Source organism: Dermochelys coriacea, chromosome 4, assembly GCF_009764565.3.
Source record: "Dermochelys coriacea isolate rDerCor1 chromosome 4, rDerCor1.pri.v4, whole genome shotgun sequence".
In the NCBI taxonomy this organism is placed as follows: Eukaryota; Metazoa; Chordata; order Testudines; family Dermochelyidae; genus Dermochelys; species Dermochelys coriacea.
The window spans coordinates 98,543,970-98,567,963 of NC_050071.1; the positions used below are offsets into that span (position 1 = coordinate 98,543,970).

Here is a 23,994-nt window from a genome sequence, read left to right on the forward strand (position 1 = left end):
CAAGACAGGCCTGTTGTTATTTGTATATCTTTTAGCTTTTTGGTTAGTTAATCTGATGCTTCCTCAGGTTACCCAGGAGTGTGAGGCACCTTGCTACCACCTGCCTTTAGCATGAGGAAGCCTTGTCTGTGCCTGCCAGGGGTCAGCTCCCCAACTCCACCGGCCGTGGCAACACAAGCATGCCCCTCTAGGCCTCGCAGGCCCCACTGTCTCTCTACAGGCTAGAGACCTCCAAGCATCATCCTGGACTGTCAGCCCCTGGTCACTCACAATAGTTGCAGATTTGCTGCTTCCAAAGAAGCAGTACACCCCAGTTTACCAGTTCCACCTCAGAGCACCACTCGGCTTATCACCCAGCCAGGGCCAGGCGACCCAGGGTATAAATAGCAGTGTAGACAGTTGGTGAGGCACTGCTTAGGTAAGTACAGTAAAGACATGCCCGAATTTTAAGATATGTACTCTACACAGCTCTCTACACACCCAAGCAATGCCTCCCCTGTCTACACTGTCATTTTTAACAATGTAGTGTCCTGCTGCTGGAGACCTTCCTTCCAGCTTTTCACTGCCGGAGCCTTTCACTGCCACATGTAGCTAACACCACTGTGTGGATGCAGCCAGCCTTTCACTACCAAGTGTGGCTACTTGTACCCTACACCCCGTCTCCAGTGTAGACAAGGTCAGAGCAATGCTCATCCAAAATCCTTGCTGTGCTTTACAGCCAGGTTAGGCTGTGATCCTTTTTTCATGAGACAGTCAGGCTGTCAGCTCATCTCCTCAATGAAGGATTCAGTGTCTTTCTTTGCTCCCCTGCCCCCAAAAACATATCAATCACATCCTTTGTCTTTATTCATAAACAGGACACCACCTGCTCTTTGTTCCATCTTTCTGATTTCCTTTCTTGTGAATTTCACAATCTGTTATTTCACTTGTGGCTCAATATGGAAATAGGCCTACATTATGAGATATACAATACACATATGATCCAGACAGGGAGACAGGTGTCTGCTACTTCTTGCCTGAGGAACCTCTCCATGATCTCTCCCCTCTGGGTGACCTGCCTTAACTTCCAGACCTTCCGAACATAATTTTTAGTAAAGATACATCACTCCTTAAAAGTTACCCCGTATACACATTTCACAATGATTATGACCACCAGTGGGCTACTAACTTTCGATAGAAACCCCACATGCCACTCTTCAGTGAGCTATTAAGCATATATCTGACCCTGGGAATCCAAGTAAAACCCTATGCACCCTCTGTGCCCACTGCCAGCTGGCATCAAGGGGTCCCTGGGTCACAGTTAATGCTAGGGCTGGGCCAGAACCAGATTCTTGAATGCCCCTCAACTTCAGCTGGGCTAGAAATCTGTGTAAAACTAGATTTGGTACCATCTTTAACACTGTATTATGTTTTTCTAAAGACTAAAGGCCAAATTCTGATCTCAGTTGTCCCAGTGTAAAGCCAGAGTACATCTGTTGAGACCTACCATAGGTATTATTTATATAGCGGCCACTAACACACAGTATCTAAATGCCTCAAAATCTTTAATGTATTTACCTGATAGCACCCCTGTGGAGTTGGAAATTACTATTATCCTATTATCTTATCCTACTATTACTTGTGAAATTACTATTATACTATTTTAGAGATGGGAAACAGAGGCAGAAGAAATAGCACAGAGACAATGTGCCTTGCCAAAGGTCACTCTGGAAGCCTATGGAGGAGCAGGGAATTTAAGCCAGGTCTCCAAGTTGTAGGCTAATACTCTAACCACTGGACCATCCTTTCTTCCTTAGTCAATAGAATTACCACCACTTTAACAGGGAGCAATTCTCACACTAGATAGCTGACATTGCTGTACTCTTATATTTGTGATGTCTTCACATCCATTAAGAAGGCTGCTGTGCTGAGAAAACCACCTTGCACCTGAAGGCTGACAGCATCACATCTGCAATGACCTCTGCTGCACTGAAAGCTGGGATTCTAAGTAAATTTCCAGATCTGAGCTTTTCCTCGAGAATTAGAATGTGTTGTGAACTCTCTAAACTGCTAACACAACACATATGTCTATCAAAAATATTGGCTTTATAAAAGGGGACTGTGATTCATAACATCCACAAGTGATTCTGCTATGTTGCCCTTGAGAATTTGTACATGTTTAATTTACTCACTATCGGTAAGATGACGACTCTGGGAGTTTTAGTGGTTTGCTTCTTTTTTTAAACCTTTAAAATGAATGTTTTGAGCTTTTATTTTTTTCTCCCCATTTGAAGTACAAGTCAAAAGACACTTCACTTGGTATAAATTTAGTCTAGTATGACTATGCATACTTTAAAAAAAAAAAAAAAAGAGAGAGAGAGTCCTGAAAATGTACCTTTATTTTCTTTTTATTCACTTGGAGCTATTGCATTTTTGAGTTGATTCAAAAACAAGCTAGAGAGAATATATAAATAAATGATAAAGAAAATAATATTAAGTAAAATAAATGACAGAAAACTTAATATATCAAATTATACACAATTCCAATGTGGTTTCATAATAAAAAATGCTAATACAATTAAATGAATTACTTTCTGTCATTCACATTGGATTGCCTAATGAGATGATACATTAGGGCAAGAGAGAAATTCTGAAATTAAGCATTTTAATTATTTCAGCGCAAAAAATACAAGCTACAGAAATAGATGGGATCTCTTTACTTCCCAGATGGCATCAGTCATGACCTAAGGAAGTGTTCTGGTTTCTTCCCTGAAGAAAACCAGAAAATTATTATAAAGATATCAATTAATACCAACAGATAATGAGCCAAACCCCCCAAAAAAACAACCCACAAACAAACAAACCACCTAGCATGGATAGACCAGCACTTTTTCAATGCTATTTGTAATGACAAACTTATGTGATGACAAATCTCTCTTTAAGAAAAAAAGTTGAGCATCTGATAAATCAGATCTAAAATTACAAGAGGGTCAAAACTGGCACTCAATCAGAATTTGCCTGATTTTGAAAGGGTTTAGATTTTGGGGTATCTACCTAAAACCAAGCAGAGCTAGAAGAGCCTCACATTATCCATTGCTGCCATTCTGCTGTAGAAACAAATTGACTGAGCTCTGCACAGCTTCTTAAAGTTAAGCATATGCTTAAGTGCTTTGAAGGATTAGTGCCAGAGAGCTCAGCACCTTACAAGATGGAGGTCCTAAGACTGCAGTACACACTCCCAATAGGGGGCGCCAAAGCAGCAGCACATGAGGGTGGGCCTCTGCACTCCTGTGAACAGCCCAGGAGCCACAGGTGCGAACTAAGGGGCACTTTCAAAAGTGCCCATAATTAATGAATTCACATGAAGCTAAAGGGGATGATAGGGCTTCACCTAAGCTTTTGACTCAGAGCAGCTACATGCTAGATCCTATTCCAACCCAAGAGAAAAAGAGATTTGGAATGGAAATTCTGACAGATGCTAATGCTAGATATAGAATGAAAACAAACTGTTCCAGAGAAAGGACAGACTCTTACCTTTCAGGATTCAGTTTTAACATCCACCACTTCTAACCTCTACAGTCTAAGATTTGCCAGACCTGTCTAAATCCTTTTAGGGAAAAAGTCCTTTAAGAAAAAAAAACAAAACAAGAAAAGATTGTTACACAAATAAGAACACTGCACATACTAAAACCTCATGATGCAACGAAGGGGAGACATGAAAGCCATGCAAGCTCACTCTAGGGAATTCTTGTAAAGGATTTTGTTTTTATTCATTCATCTCTCTCCTGCTTTCATTTTTCTCCTGTCCTGGGTGAAGGGTTTGTGTTTAATAACATCATTTGCATCAGTGTGTCCCAAATGACCACGGGACTGTGGCTGGGAGAGATTAGCATGGCAATCTCGTTCTGATGGATAAAATTAGCAAAGATATTTCCCTGAATGGAAAGCTGCCGTGCTTAGAATCAATTACTAAATTACTTTGAGCTCTAAGTCGACATTAACAGAAAAAAATTGCCATCGACCGAAGTGAAATAAGATAAAAAAGATGCGATCATTAAATCTCTCGCTACTATTCGCAAATGTGACTCACAAGAACTGCATTAAAAAAAGGCAGAATTTAATTTTTAACAGTGGCCCCTGTCATCATTTCAGCCAGAGCTGCTCACTGTATGCAAGTATGGCTCAGCCTCTCTGTTCTGGCTCCTGGAGGAGTAGCAGGGCTGGTTTCAGCTCCTGTATTATTCTTGCCAGTGCACATTATCTGGAGTGGAAGTCTAAAGGACTAATTCCTGGTCCTGCAAGTAGAGCTGGACAGAGAGGAGCTTTGTAAAGGCATAAAATCCTCCCTCATGCTATTATTAATTGTTGTCTAGGTAGCATCTGAAATGTGCATCATGCACCACAAACACAGAATAAGACAGGTCTCTGCCCCAGAAAATTGACAGTCTAAGGTCTTGTCCATGCATAAAAGTGTGTAAAGGTGCTTATACCAATATAGCTTGTTCTTGTACGGGAGTGGAATATGTTATACCAGTACAAGGTGCCCTTATTACAAATGCATCCACACTATAACTAGATGGGTAAATAATCACAACCCTAACTGACTTAGTCATATCTGTACAAAAAATGTGTGTAGAACAGGCCTAAGGCTCTAATTCTGCCATGCGGATGGATCCTCACCCTTTCAGTGCTATGGAAGTCAACATGGAAGCAGGGATCCACCCACTCTGATCTGGAGCCTGAATTATTCTGGTCAAGATTTTCAAAAGTGATCTTGGATGCATCAATTTTTCAGTGTCCAACCTGGGACACCTTTAAAAAGGCCTGATTTTCAGAAGGGGCTTGTGCACCTGCCATTTGAAAATCAGGGCCTTTAAGGTATTTCATGTTGGACACCCAGAAACGGAGGCACCCCAAATCACTAGTCACTATTGAAAATCTTGACTTCTGGCTATAATAGCTTTAAGGCATAAAAGCTGTTGATAAATTCTGAATCCAATCCTTCTTAAATTAAAGCATAAGAGAATGAGATTCTGCTCCTGTGGTCCAAATACACAGTATAGAATACGGGGATCAATATGACCCAAGATACAACTAAGTGTCTTAGCAAGACTTATGAGGTAAATGGCCTTTATTATGAAATAACAGAAAAGGGGAAGTGAAAGAAACTTAAGAGAATCTTTTTTCAGCATTGAACACTGTGAATCACAGTAGCATAAGTAATTGATAATATTATTAGCGCAGTATACATATCAGCTGTCGAGATATTAGGAGGACTGAATTCAGTCTCTGTTGGGGGAGTCAGGGTCAACATCATTAACTATAGATCCTGTCCTGGTTTACATATAGAGCCCTCAGGCAAAGTGTCTGCCAGATACATCTCTATAGATGTGCATAGCTATAGGACATACAGGGGGCTAATCACACACATCAGTAATAGACAACAAGCTTTTGTTTATCTGAAGGTTTACTGGAATTAACTGATTAGTGTCAACTTGACACAATAACTTTTGTCTACAATGCAGTAGATCATTTTGATGGTTTTATTGATGGAGTGTTGTCTAATGTAAATGATAAGGGTAGTTGAATTTAGATGAAGTTGGAAACATTTTACTTAAGCAGAAACTGAAAAAGCCATTAGTAAATGTATCTTTAAAATGACACATTTTGTAATCTTATGGATAGAACAACAATTAAAATGATAGTACTAAGGGTAATTAAGAGAGATTTGAAATTGAAAATCATGCAGTGTGTCCATAAATTAAACCCAGAATACAAAATCCTTACATGAAAATTAGAGGTTAAAACTAAACTGAAGATAAGTTTAATGAATCTCTTCCATGTAAGAAAACGCCTGTCTGATCAAATGGAAGAGGAAAAAAATAAAATGTTTACATAAAAATTGCAATTGACTAATTTAGGATTAAAATATGCAAAAATATCCTTAAATCTCAATTGTCAGTTGTGACAAGCAAAATTAAAAAAATGTATTTGTAGATCTGAATATTATTTTCTGCCTTTTGTTAAGGCTAGCTGTTTTCTTCAGTAATTAAATACTGAATTTGCACAGCATACCATTTATACTGCTATGTCAAACAGCTTCAGTGAAATAGTTCTGTGCTTTCTGGTCTCAATAATTCAGCATGGTTAAAGTTTATAAACTTAACTGAAAATTATTCATAATTTTATACTTTCCAATTATATATTACAAATAACAATAAACCTTAATTTCTGGGTGAGCTATTATAATATCCAGTGTGAATGTTATATATTTTCCTGGAAAGGTGAATTTAGGGAATGTTTTGGTAAGCGGATGAACATTTCAAAGAGGTATGTAAAGATTAGGGAAAAAAAAACTCAAAAAATGCTCGATAACCTCAATCACCTCCCTCTATTTTCAGAACACAAACTATTTTCCCCCCACTGTAGCAGGTCAAAACAATTAGGCCAAAACAAGGAGATAGTGTGCCACAAAATGAAATAATTAAATTTAGGAAGTATTATCAATTATGCTTAGTTCCTACCATTGAAAACTGTAGAGAGTAACCCCATTCTGTCCATATCTCAAAAAGATACTTATTCTTCATCACTGACTTCCAGTATCGTATCCCTTGGTAATATAGGATTCAATGTTGTTACAGTAACTTTTAATAATATCAGCTGAACACTCCAGTATTGTTATGAAAATAGCAGTGTTACAGCTCATGGACAAAGCAGTGTCACAATTGTTGGATTTCCAGCAATATTCAACTAGGGTGAAACCTTGTTTTTACCATTTATCACCCTACAATATGCACTCCACTTGCTTGGTTTTGATAGGTGAAATCATGTCATCAGAGAAAAAGGCCTCATTTTACAGTCCTTACTCCTGCAAATCTCCTACCAAAGTCAGTAAGGACTGTAGGCTTGAGCCAAAGAATATTTTCCTTTGAGGATGCAAATGATCTGGGCTAGACTGGATGCGAGCTGATCCAAGTTAGTTTTACTTTTGGTCATGGAAAATTAGTGCAGTCATGGTTTGGTTTTGTATAAGGCCACATTCTCTGAAGTGCCAACTATCTGTATCCACAGCCAATACAAAACCATGAGGTAATTTTTGCTTTCTCGGTTTCCCAGATCACTCATAATTCTGAGAATTAAATACCTTTTCCCCATTAAATAATTCTTGGCATTCCTCACTTAAAAACTACTTGCTTACAAAAATCAGACATAAAAATAGAAGTGTCACAGCATACTATTACCGAAAAATTGCTTACATTCTCATTTTTACCATAAAATTATAAAATAAATCAATTGGAATATAAATATTGCACTTACCTTTCAGTGTATGGTTTATAGAGCAGTATAAACAAGTCATTGTCCATATGAAATTTTAGTTTGTACTGACTTTGCGAGTGCTTTTTATGTTGCCTGTTGTAAAACTAAGCAAATATCTAGATGAGTTGATGTACCCCTGATTAAGAACCACTGCCCTAGTGTAGCCATACCCACAGTCTAAAGTTAAACCATGGCTAACAACCAGTTTAGCACATGTGAAAGGCTGTGTGCCTTATCTATGGTAAACTTTTAAAATGGGTTCTCTAGTCTAACACACCTTTAAAGCCTAGTCTAAACAAAGCCATAATAGCCTAGCCATCGGAAGGAAGGTAGGGTACAGACTTGCAAGGGAATTGAAGGCAATTTCTCCTGTGTGTCTTCCCCCCACAACCTCAGCAGGTAACAACATATTCAGGCAATCACAGTTTTGACTAAGGAGCAGCTAGCAGGCCCCTCTCTCAGCAGTGGCATGGCACTTTTTTTGGAGAGCATATTTCTTCGAGACAGGAGAACAAGAAACTCAAGGTATTTCCCAAACCAGTATCACCCAAACCATCACCTATAGCTGTCTGTTATGTCACAGTCTGGCATTACTTGCCCATTTTAATCTAATCTGCACAGGTCTGAAACTTGCTATCCATAACCTCAGCTCAGATCTCTGTCTACCTGTTAGAAAAAGTGATTTGAATGAGAGTTTAGTTCATCGCTAGAGAAAAATGGCTGAATTTGAGGAAAATAAAATGTTGCACGAAGATAAGCCCTTCAGTGGTTAACCACTTGGCTTTACTGAAAAACAGAACAAACTGTTTCTAAGGGATGAGTTGTATCATTTTAAAAACATATTTACAGAATGTTAACTAGGTCTGTTTTTTTGTTTTTAAGACTCTATAATAAAAACAATTGATTTCAAGGAGACCTTATGTACTGTGATTTACATAATAAAAAGGCCATTAACATAATATCAAGTCAGAAACACGTGATAAGATATAAACACAAAACACTACAATATACTTTTTTGGAGTATTTTTTATAGAAGTATAAAAATACCCTTTAAAATGTAGACCACACTTTTCAAACTGAAGGATCCCAGATTGTGGGCCAGATTGCATTATTCAGATGGATAGCTAAGGGAGAGGAAGGATGAGTACAAGAAGCCTTTTCCCCTTTTGGTAGCCCACATGAAGGCCAAAACATAACTGCAGTCAGTCAGAAGAATGCAAGCACTGCTCCCTCCATACTTCTGAGAGCACAAAACATTCCAAAAAAAAAAAATGGAAAATGTTTGGGAGGAGGTTGGGCTGTGGCTCCACCTTCCCTACACTAAGGGGTGAAAGTAATTTAAAGGACTTACCAGTAAGCAGGGCAGTTTGGGTCCTTGGCAAGGTGTAGGGGGTGGCTCTGGGCCCCCAGAAGAGGCAGGGCCTTGGGCAGAAGGGGCGGGGCTGGGGCCAGACTTCCCCAGCCAGCCAGCCCTTCAACGCTGCCCAGCCCATGCTACTCCAGGGCTCTAGGGACGATTTAAAGGGGCCCAGAGTTTCAGCCACTGCTGGGAGCTCTGGGCCCTTTTAAATTGCCGGGCCCCAGGGCAGCTGCCCCTTTTGCCCCACCTCCCCATCAGCGGCCCTGCCAGTATGGTCGGCTGTGTACTGGTGGCCACTTTCTTACCAGTACACTGTACCAGACTGTACCAGCTTACTTTCACCTCCGCCCACACTGGTGCACACAGTGCGACCAGCATGCTGTGGACGAATACTGCAACTCAGAAAGGGGTGTAGCAGTAGGCCTCTTACTTCTCTCCCTCCCCCAAAAGTGGAGGAAGCAACAAGGGGGACACCCATTTTAGACTTAATTCTGACCAGCAGGGAGGAAATTTGGTAGCAAATCTGAAGGTGGAAGGCAATTTGGGTGAAAGTGATCGTGAAATGATTTCCTGATTTTAAGGACAGGAAGGAGTGAGAGCTGCAGAATAAGGACAATAGACTTCAAAAAAGCAGACTTTACAAATGCAGAGAACTGGTAGGTAGGGTGCCATGGGAAGAACATCTAATGGGAAAAGGAGTTCAGGAGACCTGGCAGTTTCTCAAGGAGGCACTGTTAAAGGCAGAGCTGCAAATTATCCTGATACAGACAAAAGATAGGAAAAAGTAGTACGAGGCCAATATGAGGCCTCCATCAGGAGCTTTTTAATGATCTGAAAATCCAAAAGGACCCATACAAAAAGTTGAAACATGGTCAAATAGCTGAGGAGGAGGACAAAAGAACAGCACAAGCATGTCGCAACAAAATCAGGAAGGCTAAGGCACAAAGTGAGCTGCATCTTGCAAGGGACATAAAAGGCAATAAGAAAAGGTTATTTAAATATATTAGGATCAAGAGAAGGACAAAGGAAAGCACAGGTCTACTTCTTAGCAGAGAAGGAGAAGTAATAACTCATGACATCAAGAAACCTGGGGTGCCTATTTTGCTGCAGTCTTCACCAAAAGGTTAATGGTGACCAGACACTATTAGTTAGGTTGTAATAACCGGACGTAAGAAATGGAAGCCAAAATAAAGGAAGAACAGGTTTATGAATATTTACATAAGTTAGATGTAGTCAAGTCAGGACCTGATGAAATTCGTCCTAGGGTACTTCAGGAAGTAGTGGAAGCAATCTCAGAACCATTAGCAATTATCTTTGAGAACTCCTGGGGGATGGATGCGGTCCCAGAAGACTAGAGAAGAGCAAACATAGTACCTATCTTTAAAAAGGGGAACAAAGAGGACCTGGGGAATTATAAACCAGTCACCCTAACTTTGATACCTGGAAAGATATTGTTTAATAATTTGTTCCAATCAGTCTGTAAGCATCTAGAGGATAATAGTATTAAGGAACAGCCAGCATGGATTTGTCAAGAACCAAATCATGCCAAACCAACCTAATTTCCTTCTTTGACAGGGTTACTGGCCTAGTGGATTTGGGGGGAGGGGAAGTAGTAGATGTGATACATCTTGATTTTAGTAAGGCCTTTTCCCACAGTCCCACATGACATTCTCATAAGCATACTGGGGAAATATGGTCTAGATTAAATTACTATAAGGTGGGTGCACAACTGGTTGAAAGATCATACTCAAGAAATAGTTATCAATGGTTTGTTGTCAAATTAGTGGGGTTTTACAGAGGGTTAGTCCTGGGTCTATTCAGTATTTTCATTCATGATTTAGATAATGGTGTGGAGAGTATGCTTATAAAATGTACAGATAAAACAAAGCTGGAAGACCTTGCAAGAACTTTGTATGGCAGAATTAGAAAGCAAAATGACCTTCACAAATTGGAGAATTGGTCTGAAATCAACAAGATGAAATTCAATAAAAACAAGTGCAAAGTATTACATTTAGGAAGGAAAAAAATCAAATGCGCAAATACAAAAATGGCGGAGATGGTAGTACTGCTGAAAAATATCTGGAGATTATAGTGGATCACAAATGGAATATGAGTCAACAATGTGAAGCAGTTGCCAAAAAGGCTAATATACCAGGCTATAGTAAAAGTAGTGTTTTATGTAAGACATGGGAAGTAATTGCCCCACTCTATTTGGCATAGGTGAGACCCAGGAGCACTGGAACCTCAGTAGAAATGGGGGGTTCACAAGGCCCCACCCATCTATGTAGCCCCATCCCCTGCTCCTCTAATTCCTCCTGAGGCCCTGCCCCCTGACCAGGCTGGAAGCCCAAGCCAGGCAATGGTAAGAGCCACCCAGGGAGCTCAGGCCTCTGTGGGGAGCCTCACACACTCCACCTGCTCTGGGTTGGGGACAGCGGGGTTTCCCAAAAGCAGTCCCCAGTCCATGTGCCCCAGGGCTCACTGACATTGGCAAGTGTGGGTTCACCTCAGCCCCCACATCGGGAAGACAGTGCCACTGGTAGGGGATCCCTCACCACAAATCATAGTCTCTGCTGGCACTGCTCCATGCCTGCCTGAGGCTTGCAGTTTGGGGGAACAACGTGGCCCCCTACCCCCAAAACTATGTAGATATTAAGAAATGGGTGGGCAAGGCCCTCCCACTTTTAAAAGTTGTGGGGCCATGGCCCTCCTGGCCCCCCAGTTCCAGCACCTCTGGGGAGATCTCAACTGGAGTACTGTGTCCAATTCTGAGTGCAACACTTTAGGAAAGATGTGAACAAATACGAGAGAGTCCAGAGGAGAGCAACAAAAATGATAAAATGTTTAGAAAAACCTGACCTATGAGGAAAGATTAAAAAAACTGGGCATGTTTAATCTTGAGAAAAGACAACCCGAGGGTAGGGAGGGGAGGGGGCTGATAGTCTTAAGGGCTGTTGTAAAGAGGAGTGTGATCAATTGATCTCCATGTCCACTGAAGGGGGGACAAGTAGTAATGGGCTTCATCTGCAACAAGGGAGATTTAGGTTAGATATTAGGAAAAGCTTTCTAATCATCAGGATAGTTAAGCTCTGAAATAGTCTTCCAAGGGTGGTTGTGGAATCCCGCATCATTGCAGATTTTAAAATCTGTGGTGGTTGGACAAACAACTGTCAGGGATGATCTGGGTTTACATGGCCCTGCCTTAGCGTGTGGTGCTGGATTTGACTTCTTGAGGGCTCTTCCAGCCCCATATTTGTATGAATCCATGAAGTACTCTGGAGACCATGGTTCTGAATCTATGAATGGGTTATGTATGATTTTATTCTTCTCTGTGGAAGCAGATTACCAAACCTCCTACAGGAACTAAAAATAGTGTGTGTGGGGTGGGGGTCCCCTTGGGGGAGTGATTAAGGCAAGTGCAATGAGACTGAACTCTGGAGAGGTACACTATATGGTTTACATATATGTCAGTCCAGACTGGGTTTTCCAGAGACTAGGAAACAAAGAAAGGGCTTTTGGTGTACAAGAATGAGCGTTAACTGGCACAGTGCCTTTCTTTCTAATCCAGCTATATAGGGCAGCACTTTAAAAGCACAACTGCATCCTGTGTAAAGTACACACAAAGCACTACTGAAGCATAGCCATTCCTCTAGTGGATAGAAGCAACCAACCAGCAGGTAGCCCATGACTCAATGTGAAGAGGGGAAATTTTCACCAAGGACACCAGGACAACATCCTATTCTTGTATGTGGAGAGCAGACAAGATCTTGGTTTTTAAGATCTCACCTGAAAGATGATCTCATCTCCCACTACTCATCTTTTTTCTCATTGCAGTTTTTGAATGCAAGGTCTATATTTCTTTAACCTCACCACCTGTTCCATCAGCCCTGTCTCCTCCAGTTACTTATCCTTCCTTTCACTCCCTCCCGCTCCTTTTCCCCCCTCTAACCACTGTCTTCCTGCTTCTTTCCTTCTACCTACAAGCACCAGGCACTTCCCTTTCTTGAGAAAAATCTTCAGCTCTTCCAGGCTTTCCTGCTACCATCTTCTCTTTCTTTCCTTCCGTCTCTGGAATCTGCAAAGACATTGTCTACTCCCACAACCTTGACCACTTCACCAGCTTTCTTCTTCAGATCCTTTTCTGACTGGCTTCTGCCATCTCTTTTCCTGAAACCATCCTTGTTTTACTTACAGCTTATTCTTCACCAACTTAAAGGGGAAAATCTCTACAGTTACTCATCTTGATCTTCCTACAACATCAGTATCACCTGTGTGACACTCTTGAGGCACCCAGAATCATAAGCTACTCCATAACCTTTCTGCCTCAGTAAGGGAGAGTTTTGCTGGAGCTTAAAACTGTGTGTAAGCTCCCTACCACACCACTCTGTCTCACTAGCAAACTCCTTGAGACTCTGCCAGTCTTAACCTTGCCTTGCAGGTAACATTCAGTTACGTAGTTCCAAAATTCCCAGGAAGAGCATTCCTTTGCAGCAGCCAGCCCCTGTCATTCAATGTCCACAGAAATACCAAGTCCGCTATCTCAAAAAGAGACAGTACACTAGCAATGTTCCCTCTAATTTTTTACATTCATGTGTAGAATGAATTTTGTAATGTGCATCAATATGGAGGGGTTTGGAGTGTGGGAGGGGGCTCAGGGCTGGGGCAGAAGGTTGGGATATGGGCTCTGTCTGGGGGTACAGACTCTGGGGTGGGGCTTGGGATGAAGGGTTTGGGAGTGCAGGCTTCCCCAGGGCTGCAGCAGGAAGAGAAGACTCCCTCCAGCCCTCTCTTGCTGCGGCATCTCCAGCAGGACTGGGGGAGAGGCACCTCTTCCCGCTCTGCATCTGTGCAGCCCTTAATAGCCCGCTGTGCAGCCATGTGGCTGCACAGCTTAGAAGGAACTTAATACACCAGCCTGTTGGCTCAACAGAGATTGCACAATTCACAATAATCTAACAGCACTGAGATGACTATGGTAAAATTAAAATTAAGTTTATTAAGAAAGAAAGAACAGAGATTTAAGTGATACTGAGCAGAGATAATAGAAACAAACAATGGTTACAAACAAAACAAAAAACACACTTTCTAATGTCTAAAATTTAGCAGATTAATATCCTGGTCTCAGACAGTTTCCTCCCAAAACCTTCTTTATCCTCACCATAGGACCTTCCTCCTGGTGTCTAATAATGCTTGTACTCCTCAGTTCTCCAACAGTCCGCGTTCTCACTCTCAGTTCCTAGCGCCTCTTGCTCCCCAGCTCCTTACATGCGCACCACAAACTGAAGTGAGCTCTTTTTTAAACCCAAGTGCCCTGATTAGCCTGTCTTAATTGATTCTAGCAGCTTCTTCATTGGCCGCAGGTGTTCTAATCAGCCTGTCTGTCTTAATTGTCTCCAGAAGGTTCCTGATTAGTTCTGGAACCTTCCCTGTTACCTTACCCAGGGAAAAGGGACCTACTTAACCTGGGGCTAATATATCTGCCTTCTATTACTCTCCTGTAGCCATCTGGCCCGACCCTGTCACAGTATATAATGCAATGATATTCATGAACAGCGTGTCACCATTTTCCACGATAGCCAAACCATGTTTTGTAAGGTAAGTATTCTGACAACAGTGTGTCAGATGTATTGAGTTTGTCAGACCTGCTGGGATTTATTGTTATAAAACAATTTGGCCTTTCCTAGTTGGGTCACAACTCATTCCTTGTTTTTTCTTCTTTCTTGTACCATGCCATTCGGGGTATTGTATAAATGTAATACATGATGGTGAAAGGATAACACTTACCTTCCTTCAACCAGGAACACTACAAACAAAACTAGACCTCTCTGTGCCTAGCATGGGTTATGGAGTCATCCCTAACTCATGAACCCAACATACTGAAAAATACAAAAATACATAAGCCATATTCCATTGGTCTAATGTCTGACTGACTGAAATATGATACTGTTACATTGATGTCAATATCTTTCTTCTGTAATCATTAAAACCCTAGCACAAAAGCAAACTAAAGTCCATTCTATTTCAGACATCACACTCCTCTAGAAGTTATCTGTTCTGTACAGCAAGTGTGAAAGAAATCAGCAACATTACAAATATTTAGGAGTGCAGAAGGATACTTTGTTATGATTAAATGCTTTATTGGATTCATATAAACAGAGAAATATCCTTAAGAGTTATGTTTTGGATCTGAATTTAATACAACTGTCCTGCAGTATATAAAAGAAATGAAAACTGGGAATAAGTCTATACAAGCATCTCAGGGTTCTGATTGCTTCAGCCCATCAAAATCTCTAAATTGGGTCAAATCCTAAAATCTTTATTCTGTTTTTACTAAGGCAAACTCTCATTAATCTCAATTTGGCCTATTACTTATATAGGCTTATAATCAAATAAAAGTTACCTGATGGTACCCTATCTAATTTGTCCATTAATCTATCAGTCATGATATGCTATTACACAATTATATATATATTAGCACATACAATTTTTTTACATTATATACAAATATTAAAGAGATATAATAGCATGTGCATAATGTAGCGTATGTTATTTAAAACATGAAAACACTTCTATTTAAATCAATGCAATTTTGCATTTTATATTCCAACATCATCATCATCATAATAGTATATCATATTGATCCAGGAATGACCACTTGATATCACATCAACAGTAATATTACTCTGTCATTTGTTGACATATGGGAATTATTTTAGAGAAATTCATATATACATACTAATACACGAATATATTCAATGGTTTAACTGTACTCAGCTGTTTAATGTAAAGATTTATATTATTATTAGAATATAAAAATACATCACAATCTACAAAACACAATGTGGATTTTGCTACTCAGCTCAGTTGTCTCTCCCTAGTTCCATTCCTGCTTCTTTCCACAGCTTTTTTTCTCTAAACTCTCTCTTATTTCTATACCTTTTTGACACTGATGTGGCCAGAGCCAAACTGAGTTTTCTAAGGACAGGATGGGAATTTCAAAAGAGCCTGTGTGATTTAGGAGCACAAGACACAATTTCACCCCAAGTCTCAACGAGTTTGTTTCGAACCTGATCTAAAGCCCACTGAAGTCAATGGAAAGACTCCCATTGAGTCTCTCAGGTTCAATTAATACCTGTTTCTCATTAAATAATTCCTGACATCATACTTCTAGGACTCCTAAGACACGTATTGTCTTCAGTGGGCTTTGGATCAGTGCCATTAAAGAGGATTATCTCTTCTCTGTTCCATGAGATGATGTCTTTGAATATACACCCCCAAATAACATTGGCTTTCCTCCCCCCCCACTAGATCATATTTTAAGATCTTATTTAAAAACCCTGCTGTCTTGATCAGCATTACTGAGTTATGTGAATCTCCTCACATTCAGTCTACGTTTTAGATTACATTACCTTACATGTGTTACCAACTTGATTTTTCCTGGTGGAATATCATTTTAGAATTTACCCCAAGGTTAGTGCTGGGCATTTGAACATCTTCGCTGAGGGCCACTATATGCAGAGTCCCACAGGGTCCATATTCTCTCTCTGTGGCAAAATTCCCACTGACTTCAGTGGGAGCAGGATTAGCTCCAATGTATATGTAAAGCCACAAGATGTATGACATCTTGGACAACAGTGTCATCTATATCCTGATGATACTCAGTTTTATATTTCCTTTTCATCCAACTCAGAATATACACTCTCCCATTGTCTGAACAAAATTGTGGTCTGAATGAAGGTGAACTGATCATGAGCCATCCCAGATAAGACAGAAGTCCAGGGACACATTTTGAGGAACTACCAGAAGCTGTGTCTCTGCCATCTATTGAGATGTACTTCATTCACCATCTTCTGAGATCTGCTTTTACTAAAATGGTTCAGAATCTCAGAGCCCTAATGAAGCCATTGCTGCTTCTGGACTCTAATGATACTGCAGTAGCCCATAGTGTCTTTTATCATCTGATTGATCTGTGACCATTCCTTTCTAATATGGATTTAGGGCTATCACTGAAGACCTCTTGGAAGCTTCAGCTGAGGTAGATGAAGCAGCCCAGCTCCTGTGTGGGACAGGACTGAGAGCATGACACCTACACTCAGACCCCTTTACACTTTCAGGTGGAGTTCAAGTTTCAGAAAACAATCTCTAAAGCTCTGAAGACTCTAGACCTTGTTATTGATAGATCACTTCTCACTTTACTGCAGCAGTGGGTTTCAAGGTCAACCCTACAGCCTGGAGGGGATAAAAACATATAGACTGTGGTAAGGTCTATTTCAGTTACAAGTAACTATCTCTAGGCCAGGAGAACCCAGCACAATAGGAATCTAGAGACAGTAAGATTATGAAATTGTGATGCTCTGATACTAAGCATAGGTATATCCCTCAAAGATTTAAATCAGATGGTGAGCTCTTCCGGGCACAGAGCATGTATTTGTCTGGATTGACTATATCCCAAACATACATAAGTATATACATGCTGTTCATTTTCTTCCATGTAGCTACTTTCATAGGTCACGTTGTATTATTTCTCTGATTCCCCTGACGTGTTCAGCCCATGCCAGTACACTATCATATAGTCTGAACATTCAATGTACCATTTACATTTCTATGAGCTTGAGAAATGCCTGTAAATAAAAAAAATCTTACAGATGGTTAATAAACTTCTTAAATAAAAGTGCCTAACTCTTATCCCTTCAACAACTGTCTAGACACAGCCCCACAATACACTCCTTGTATTTAAGTGGTCCACCACTCAGTTCATGCCAGAGAGCACACACTTGGAAAATTGGATTTGGGTAAGACTTCAGTAGGACTTGTATAAGATGTTATACTAAAGTCTATGAGCCTAATTGTTACTTACACTCACCTGCTCTGATAATGTAAAGGGCTATATTTACACTTACTTTAAGTTCCTTTATATTGACAGGAAAGCATAAAGATTCCTTAGTGTAAATGAAAAATCAGGCTCCATATATCTTACATCCTACTCATCTTTCCTTCCACCACTAACTTGTAATTTGATCATTCAAATACTGCTATATCTGCTGTCACCCCCAAGAAACAGCCCAGTGACCCTTCCCCACATCTTTCCCACTCACTGGATTCAACTACTGGTGTTTGAGTCCATCCCACCCCAGACACACTCTATGTATTCCCCTTGCAAGGGATGGACCTTACATAACCCATGTTTCATTGGATGAAGCTGTGGCCCTCCTTTTGATTGAAATAAAAGGAGGGTACAGTACTGTTTTATATTACTAGTGTGACAGCTTTTGTTGTACTTTCTATTCCAGCACTCATGTCTGAAAAACATTAATTTTATCTTTCTCTTTGAATGAAAACAAATAGAACAGACCTTTCTGCGACAGCTGGTGCTTTACCTTTTCTGTGGATAAACCTACAATACAGAAGTAACAATACTATAGTTGGAGATAAGGGCCCAATCCTGAAAAGGGACAAATATTGAATGACAAATGGTAAAGAATCAGAGAGTCGCTTTCCTCTAACCCCTAAACAAAACTCCTTTAGATAAAAGAAAACAGAATTATTCCTGAAAAACTACTTTTCTTGCACTTCTTCATGTAGAGTTTCTGTCTAGAATATCCCCAAGCTCGTTCCTGCCTGGCATCCTACAGATTTAAGGGGATGGTGCATATACCTTCATATCTTCCTTCAACTACCCTTTTTTTTGGAGTGAGGGTCTGAGCAATATTTAACACCACCTTATAGATCCAGACAAGTCATCAGTTTCATCATTCATACAGATCTGGCCATCTCTCTGATGGGTATTGTCCAACTGATGCACTTGGATTATTAAATCTGAAAGGTATAAATTCCTGTTCAATTAGATTTAGGATTCTTCTCAACAGGACTATCTCCTTTCATTATGATCATGGTACATTGTTCCTAGCTACCACTCCATTTATGATCATTAAAGGCATCTGAGAGATAATCCCTCAACATGGCAGGTTTTGTTATAGCATTCTCACCAAGTACTCTTTGATTCTGAAGCACATTTCTCCTCTGGTCCATCAGAGCCCAGATTTGTTAACTGTTAGGACTTACTACAAAGTTCTCCTTTTTTTCCAAGTATTTAAGAGAGGCAGGGTGAGGTGAGAAAGGAAGGATTTGTTAATTGGAGTAAAATGGAATTAGGGAATGGGGAATGAATTTTTGATTGCACAGGTGGTCACCACTAGTATTTAGAGCAGGTTAAACGTAATTGCTGATTTTACTCTTTTAATAGTGGAAGGGGGCACCTAGAGCACAAGGTAGTTAATCTTAGTATGTATTATCTAGCAGAGCACCAGGACCGCATAATGCTTCCTGAGTACCCCCCTCCTGGCTAGGGTGCCTCTGTGGTTCTCATATCTCTATTTCCCCTTCAGCCTGGCTCCTTGAAGGACTCACTCATTCGCCAGTGACCTTCTAGGTTCACATCCTTTAATTCACACTTCACCAGTTCTCCACAGCCTGGGAACAGACTTTGCCAAAAAAAAAAAAAAAAAAAAAAAAAACAGAACTCAGAGTCCAAAACAACCACAAATGTTTCTGCTCACCTTCCTTCTTTAACTCCCACTCAGAGGCTTTATTTGGCTAGAGCTTTGCAAGAGCCAGACTTGCTCCTCAGAGCTGCGCCTATTAGGCTTAAGCCCATATAATCACCTTGTTCTCAGCTTACCGTCTGGCAGTCTCAATTACTCTTTCTTAGCCTATATGCTTCCTTGGCACCTTCCTGCTGCCTTTTATATTGGAATCACCTAATTCCTCTCAGGTGGGGCATATCCTGTAATCAGGGTGGTTTAGGCCCAGTCCTCTCCAGCCCAAGGCCTTAGTCACCTTGTTACAGGTAAAATTTTTAAAATCTAAATCCATTAATCGAAATAAAGACAAGGGCCACACAGCAATTCAAGGCCACACAGCAATTCACCCAGCTGGAAACCAGCTAAAGACACCACTTCTTTCTTCTGTACAGAGTACCTTGAGCAGTCTCAGCTATGTTGGAATATAGCTATGCCACACTGAAAAAAAGCTGGTGGCCCAATATTCTTCCTCAACCAGTGTTATTAGGACTGGGGTCCCTTGGTTTACGTCTGAGTAAGCTCTCAGCTGCATTTTTATGGTTAAAGAAGAAAGTTTGAGGCCCTTTGGTGTCTTGGGCCTCACATCCTGAAGAAGGACCAATTAGCAACAGAATAAAAAATTCCCTCTAAGGTTGGTAGCACTGGTCTGATCTGTGACCCATGAGCAGCAAAATGAAGTTCACTTCAGTGACTCATGGCAGAGGAGTGGGGGAGGGACGAAAGTTACCCAGGGGCTTGAGTACAGGGGGTCTTTTTATTGTAGAAATTCTCTTAGCAATCTCTACCACTCTCCCTGCCAGTCCATTCCTCTCCCTGCTTGTCATTGTGGGTGGTGGGGTTGAAGTAATAGGCCTGAAACCATATTGTATCCTTAAAACCTTAAATTCAGAGTTGGCCAAATTATGGCTTGTTGTCACGGCTGTTCTTTCTGTAGTGCCAATGAGAAAACACGTCTTACCTTTTCTAAGACCTTTTTGAGTTGGAGATGATATCTTTCACCGTGAGAGAACATGCCTTTCCCCCTTCTTACTTCTTCATTTAACCTCTTTAGATCTACCACAGTATACAGATATGCTCATTCTGAGTAATAACCACCATAGGGGACATATCATTGTGATAGCCTCACTAATGTGCCCTGTCACACCTTCTCCTCTGTCCTATCCCAGTTTCTCCACTTTGGTGTGTGAACGCAGGGACTTGATGTGGTATTATGCATCACAGAGTAGGGTTTCCTGTCTTGTTCCAGCAGGACCACACTGGTTGTCCTTAAGTTATTTTTTCAGTGACCATTCTCCCAACTGTCTCTACATATTTTATCAAGCCTGTCTCAACAGATATGGTTCAATCTACTTATGATAATCTCATTAATGACAAATATTCCATGCCCGTGTAGCTACTTTAAGCTTTGAATTGACCCTGGCCATTTATCTGTTCTTCTGGAACACTAAGGGCCTGATCAAAATCCACTGAAGTCAAAGTCAACCTAAAGAGATTAAATTGGTTTCTACTGACTTCAGTCATCTCTGGCCCAAGCCCTAAGGTAGGCTATGCAATCCTAGCTCTGCCCCCTTTCTCAAATATTGTACAGTATTCCATACTATTTTTTCTACAACTTTGGTACATGTGTAATACTTTCTCCTCCTGTGTACTACTCTGGATGTGCCAGACAGTGTCTACTAAAGTCATGTGAATATAGGATGCACAATGAATGAAAGAAGGGCTAAGTAAAGGACTCTCCCTCTACAATATCGACTGTGAACATCAAGGATTATCTGTGCAACTGACAAAATACTGCCTATAAAGCTGCAGGGAAAAGACCAGAAGGCTATTAAATAGGGTTATTTGAACATAGTGTGTGACCATGCAATTAAAGACTGGCGCATAATACAGGCGCAGGCCAGCAATAAGGCTGAATGAGCCACCTTTACTTTCCTTGATTTGGAGTCCTTAACTCTGCTAACAGGGGCTTTTATTTGTACTTTCCTAGACCTATTTAAAAGGCAAAAGAAAAGAAATGACCCAATCTGTAACTGTTTGGCCAGCCACTTCCCGCGCCACTCACGGTGCCCTGAGTGCCTTCATTATTACAGAATTATCCTTGATGGCTTTTCTGACAGCTGAGGCTCACTTGCAGCAAATCACTGCGGTACCTTGGTATCCTGCTGTATGTTACCCGCAGTAACAGGCAGCGTTGAGTTGGACCCATCTCCTCTGGGCTTTTGGGGAGAAAGCAGCCCCTGCTGCACTCGTCCCCAGGACACTCATGCTGCCCCGGCTGTACAAGCAGCTGCCCATTGAGCTCTTCTCCAGCTCCCTTTCAGATCCCCTTCTTGCACTGCCTGCCTAGTGAGGGCGAGTATTTCCTCCGGTTTTATTGCAGACGGAAAGGCCTCCCTGCCTAATCTAATTCCCTCTCCTTTGTCACAGGCAGATGTCACTTTTACATCTGTGCGTCTGTTTAAACGCCCCCCTCCAGCCCAGCAGATGTTACCACCGGTAACGGAACGCCAGCAAAAAGTAACGCGCAGGTCCCTCTGCTGGAGGGAGCCTGTTGTGTGCCAGAGGCGAGCGCTCCCCTGCTTCTTTTCTGCGGGCAATCCCCGCTGCAGAGACCAGCCCCAACACATGCCCCCATAGCACGCACAACATACCTGAACATACATGCCAAAAAGCGGTCCTCTGCACACTCGTATAAAACACAGCAATGATGCACAGAAAAAGAAGAACGTTCATAAACTCGTAACACAAACTCAGCACAGAGCCCCACAATTACACACACAACAAACGCTCAGCCAGGCACAACACACAAATGCACACAACGTACGCCTTTACTCGCACATTGCATGTAAGTAGCAATACTCTTGCACGCACATAACACACAGTTCACACATGAACGCGCGCACATAGCACGACATTCACTCCTCTGCCTAGCCTGCAAACAACTTTCTGAGAAGCGGAAAAAATCCTTTTTGTCCTAGACGTAGTCCAGGAATTAACCACTTCTGAAACGAATTGCCAAACCCCTTGCTTCAATAGGCTTCTTATACTGGTGACTTTTGAATGGGTCAAGCTATGGCAGTGTAGCTGTACTGGTGGTGCAAACCTTTAGTGTAAATGCACTGTACAAGGAGATACAGACACATCATGTCTCCACCCGCCCTCTGACACCCCCCCAGACAATGCCTCAGTTTTCCCACAATAGTTTCTTCACTCGCACCCATTCCCTCTGACACACAAACATAAACACGTAATCAAAACACCTTCAGACTAATCAAGCTATGCTGTCTACAGGCTGAGAAAGAAGTGATTGTTTGTCTTCTATTTTAGATGCTTTGGAGGCGCTCAAATATTATGGGCATTTAGATAGATAGATAGATAGATAGATAGATAGACTGTAGCATATAACAATAAAAGCACGTGGGAATAGTTAAATGTAAGTTAAACGTTACAATATGGTGAGATCTGGGGAGGGGGAAACCAACATAAAATTCACTTGCATTGAGAAAAATGTTATCGACCACTATTTTTGTTGCTGTTTCTTGCTTTATATTCTGGGGAGCTAATCTGATAACTAACAGATTCGTCTGATCCGGCGGCCTGATACAGGTCAGAGGATAGTGACCTGCAGTAATGATCCTAATGGATAAAATAAAAGCCCCATTTTCCTCTGTTAACCAAATCGACGACTGCATAGTGAAAAATCGACTCCGACGTGACATCCACTGCGGGATAATTTGAAGTCTTCCCCCAAATAAAGCAATCAAAAAGAAATTCTCACTGGTATTAATATTTTATTCATCCCCATGTTACTGTGTTTAGCCTGCGGTAAAACAGATTCATAGAAGTGAGACATTATGGGCCTGACAAGCGTTTTCCCATGAATTGCTACTCCAATACAATGGCATTTTGTTTGCTGTTTTGTTTCGCTGTGCTCTAACATTCTTTCTGACTTTCAGGGTGGAGGAAAAGATTCTCCTCTATGAATAGCGAAGAATAGGAAAGAAAAGTTCAAAAGAAACTTTCAGCCTTGTTTCATTCTGGTACTTGATAACATGTAAACATTCCCCCGCTTCGCACCGTCCCTGACTTTCCTTTGTTTTGAGCTGTTTTTGCTTCTAACATTTACTTCTGTCCTTACTGAGTCAGTCATCTGGGGAGAAAGCTGCACACAGCTCTCTGTTTCTCGAGCCTGTATCAGTAAACAGCCAGGCAGGGAACTGTCCCCAGCTCTGGTTGGCTGGATTTGAATTTGTGATCTAGACAAAAGGTCTCTTTTGGAAAAAGGCTACTGGGGGCTCTAATTCTATTTGTGCCGCTTGGAAATCAGAAGGGGTTTTTCCACACTTCATTCTGATTCGATTATTTCTTATAGATGGTTTCGCTCTCCCCTCACCAGACGCGTGGGGGAAGGCTGCTGAAGCAGTTGGCCTATAGTTGCAATAATCAAATTAACCATTTGCTACAACTTTTAGAGAGAGCAGCTCGCGTGTAGAAAGAACAACTGGAAACAAAACCCAGGGGCCGGAGCCTGTGCGCCTCGGCGAAGCCCGGCGTGACTTTCATCTGCAGAGGCGAATCAAAACATCCACAAAAGATTTTACACTGGGAAAAAACACACACACAAACCCTCTCCCCCCCTCCCGCCCATAAAGAAAGCCGCAGAAAGGAGATAATTGAGTCAAGTGCATTAGCTCAGCGGACCGTAGATCGGCTGGAAGATCCTCCTGCGTAATGACTGGGCGTGAGGCGCTCACCCCC

At 41.3% G+C, this 23,994-nt stretch overlaps 1 long non-coding RNA gene across 2 annotated transcripts; it reads right to left on the reverse strand.

Moving 5' to 3' along the window:
• Positions 1–2,402: 2,402 nt before the first annotated feature.
• On the reverse strand, positions 2,403–19,356 carry LOC119855213. 2 transcript variants are annotated; one of them, XR_005292789.2, is made up of 4 exons: positions 19,213–19,356; positions 18,009–18,050; positions 3,514–3,603; positions 2,403–2,748 (listed from the first exon to the last, which is right to left on the reverse strand). It is a non-coding gene; the product is annotated as an uncharacterized LOC119855213 (long non-coding RNA). The 2 variants fall into 2 exon arrangements; XR_005292788.2 differs by lacking the exon at positions 18,009–18,050.
• Between the last annotated feature and the right edge of the window lie 4,638 nt (positions 19,357–23,994).